At 31.6% G+C, this 4209-nt stretch overlaps 1 non-coding gene across 1 annotated transcript; it reads left to right on the top strand.

The window, feature by feature from the left end:
• Positions 1-106, top strand: LOC133793344 (small nucleolar RNA R71). The gene has a single exon (XR_009874790.1). It is a non-coding gene; the product is annotated as a small nucleolar RNA R71 (small nucleolar RNA).
• Positions 107-4209: the final 4103 nt, after the last annotated feature.

The following is a 4209-nucleotide window of genomic DNA, read 5'->3' as shown; positions in this document are numbered from 1 at the left end:
TAGCCATGGTGCGGGCACTGATTCAATAGATACTTGAATCTTTCCCATACTTGATAGAACATTTCATTGTCCTTTTGGGAAAATGTGGAAATCTGTCGTTCAGACTGTTGGTCTTATGGCTAGGGAAGTGTTTCAGAAAGAAGGATTTGGTCATTTCCATCCATGTTCCAATAGACCTAGGTCTCAAAGAGTATAACCAGCTTTTGGCTTTGTCCTTCAAGGAGAAAGGGAAGAACTTTAGTCGCATAGAATTGACATTTTCAGCTCGGTTATAGAACGTGGCTACTACCGCCTCAAATTCTCTAATATACACGTGTGGGCTTTTATTTTCCATTCCATGAAATGTGGGCAAGAGTTGAATCATGATAGGTTAAAGTCTAATGCAGGCATATTAGGAGGGAATATAATGCATGAAGGCATGGAAATGCGAGTAGGATGGAGGTAGTCACTGAGAGTTCTTGGTTGGATTTCATCATTGCGAGTCATTGCAATGGATTATTATCAACTAAGGTTTGTGGAGAAGCAGGAATGGTGGAAGGAGTTCCGGAAGGAGTGGTGGATGAATTGGAAGAAGTTTCACTAGAAGTTTCGTGATGATTCATCCACTCTCGGAAATGATAATTTATTTTATGTTTTGATTTTTGATTTTTTTTTTTTTATAAACTTGTTCCCATGTAGATTTGGAGGTTTTGGGGTGATCTCCAATGCCTCACTAGAACTCCCCGAGATTATTGAGTAAGTATGGTGGATCACAAGTTAATATTTTTGACCAAACAACCTTTAAGCAGAGTAAATTTGCTTATTTTGACAGAACAAGCTTGGTTTTCTTATATTAATAAGTTAAAAAAAAATATAATAGTGCAAATGTATATGCTCGAAATGTTCCTAGGCCCATTGGAAAGGTTGCTAAGGTACCGCTTTAGACTCACACTTGCCTAGACAGAACTCCCTGAGGTTCCCAGGTAAGTGTGAGGGGTAACGCTATCACAAACTTTATTTAACAACCAATCTCTCTAGGCAGAACAATATTGGTTTTTACCATTTGTAATATTACACAATTGTTCTCAATACCAAGTGTTTTATGATGGAAATTTTATGAATAATTTTATGCATTTTTTTCAAGGAAGAACTAAATTCTAAGGAAGACTAAGACAAAAAGAATGAAATGTCTAAACTAAGAAACCTAAAGCAACAAAATAGTCAACACAAAAATAAAGGAAAGAGAATTGTAGTGAAGATAAAATAACAAGTTTAATCTTTTTTTTTTTTTACAAATATTTATTAAACTAAGAAAAATAAAATAAAAATAAATAAAAAGAAATTAAGAAAGAGGAATGAAATTAGAGTTAACTAAAAGAAAATAAATATGTAATTATATATATAAAAGAAATGAGAAAAAAATAATAAATACATTTTTTTGTTTTTTTTTCTTGCGTTTTTTCTCTTGTTTTTTATGTATATATTTATGTATGTTTATATATGAGAAATTGGTGGAAATAGACCCCTTTTATAGTGCATTTTGCACAATAACCTACTTTCAAAATATTTTAGCTAAATGACCTCTTTTATTAATAAATTGTTTGTATTACCCATTTTACCCTTAAAATAAAATAATAATAAATTAAAATAAAAACCCTAATAACTATCATCTTCTTCCTCTCACCCATCCACCCACTATCATCCCCCGCCGCCGCCACCACCACCACCACAGGCGACCACTGCACGCCACCACCACCACCACCACCTCCAGTGAACACTGCTCATCACCAGATGCTGCCATTTCTCCACAAATCCAGCCACCACTCATTCAAAATGTTGGTTTATAAATGTTTTTTTTTTATATATAAAATATGAGATTTTTGATATTGTTTTTGTAGATTTAAAATGCAAAATGATTTTTTTAGTATGTTGAAAGTATAAGTAAGGATTTAGGTTTATTTCTGGGGTTTTATGGAGGTTAAAGCTTGAAAATCTAAAAAAATTAATGGTGGTTTCGGCTATTTTCGAGATAGAGAAATCCATAATTTCTTGACAGCTTGTCTAATTTTTCGACAATAAGTCTAATATTTTAGATCAGTTGTCTAAATTTCAGACTAGTAGTTGTATTTTTTCGACCACCTGTCTAAATTTTAGACCACATGTCTAAAATTTAGACCACCTATCTAAATTTTAGACCATCTGTCAAATTTAGACAGCTAGTCTAATTTTTAGACAGATCGTCATATATTTTCAACCACCTGTCGAATTTTTAGACGGGTTGTCGAATTATCAGATAGGTTGTCTAATTTTCAGACAGGTTGTCGAATTTCTAGATTTTCAACTTGATTTTCATTTGTTATATAACTTTTTAATCAAAGTAATACCAATAATTTATATTTGTTTATTGTATTTTTTTTTCAGATGTCATTAAAAAATATTTTAATATTATGTGATGGAATGTGGAAAAAGAATGATGACTCGTGGAAATGGATTTCAAATGGCTCACGATCAAGATCAAGTTTGGTACAAACTAACCTAACTTATGAGGAGTTAGTTGAACATATTTTTGAAGTTACATAAATCGATCACAACCTCTTCGATATAAAATTAACTTACAAGATAACGACAATGGTGGAGATTGAACCAATTAAAAAAAAAAATAGTAGAAACATTGTTAGTTTCTTTACATGGCAAGAGCGTGATTTGGTTCCATTATGTGTGAGTTTGATCAAGAAGATGGAAAATGTGCTCATTAAGGATAAACTTGTTACTAATATTGATTCTACTACAAATGTTAATTAAGATCTAGTTCTACATGATAAAGTGTTGTTCTTATACTATAAACATAATCATCATAATAGTACCTCAATAGATTATCTACCACTCAATCCTTGATCATCATAGTAGTTTGATTGAAATATGTACCACTCAATCTGTAATCATCATAATCTCATAAAGATTAAGTTTTGTTTAACTTTATAAATTTTTAGACAAGTTGTCGAAACTCACGACTAATTGTCAAAAATGTATAATTAATTAAGATTCAATTCTACATGATAAAGTGTTGTTCTTATACTATAAACATAATCATCATAATAGTACCTCAATAGATTGTCTACCACTCAATCATTGATCATCATAGTAGTTTGATTGAAATATGTACCACTCAATCTGTAATCATCATAATCTCATAAAGATTACGTTTTGTTTAACTTTATAAAATGTTAATTGAGATATATGTTCTTTTATTGTGTTATTGGAGCTTTTTTAGACATGTCAAACATTTTAGACAACCTGTCGAAATTTGAGACTAGCTGTCAAGAGTTTTAGACAGGCAGTCAAAATTTTAGACTAGCTGTCAAAATTTTTAGACAAGCAGTCGAAATTTCAGATTAGCTGTTGAAATTTTTAGACAGACAAACGAAATTTTAGACTAGCTGTTGAAAGTTTTAGACAAGCCGTCAAAATTTGAGACTAGCTGTCAAAATGTTTAGACAAGCGGTTGAAATTTCAGACTAGCTGTCGAAAGTTTTAGACATGCAGTCGAAATTTTAGACTAGCTGTCAAAAGTTTTAGACAGGCCGTCAAAATTTGAGACTAGCTGTCAAAAGTTTTAGACAGGCTGTTGAAATATAACACAAAGAGGTCTGAACAGAAACATCCAACACAAGTAGTCTATATCAGTTTGTGGTATACCAGAATAGTTTGACGCATAAACAAAATACCATTCCATTGCCTTTGCTAATAAATATCTAATACAAGTCATACTATAAGAGTTTGATACATGATCATTGTCATACTACAAGGAGAAGATGGCTGTCGGGTAGAACAATTTTGAAAGTAGGTTATTGGATCTTAATTAACATTTGTAGTAGAATCAATATTAGTAACAAGCTTATCCTTAATGAGCACATTTTCCATCTTCTTGATGAAACCCACACATAATGGAACCAAATCACGCTATTGCCATGTAAAGAAACTAACAATGTCTCTACTATTTTTTATTGTAATAGGTTCAATCTCCACGATTTTCGTTATCTTGTAAGTTAATTCTATATCGAAGAGGTTGCGATCGATTTCTGTAACTTCATAAATATGTTCAACTAACTCCTCATAAGTTAGGTTAGTTTGTACCAAACTTGATCTTGATCGTGAGCCATTTGAAATCTATTTCCACAAGTCCTCATTCTTTTTCCACATTCCATCACATAATATTACAATATTTTTTAA

The sequence above is a fragment of the Humulus lupulus genome, chromosome 7 (genome assembly GCF_963169125.1).
Source record: "Humulus lupulus chromosome 7, drHumLupu1.1, whole genome shotgun sequence".
Taxonomy (NCBI): domain Eukaryota; kingdom Viridiplantae; phylum Streptophyta; class Magnoliopsida; order Rosales; family Cannabaceae; genus Humulus; species Humulus lupulus.
Note: the sequence above shows the minus strand (reverse complement) of the source record. Positions and strands in the feature narration are given on the sequence as shown.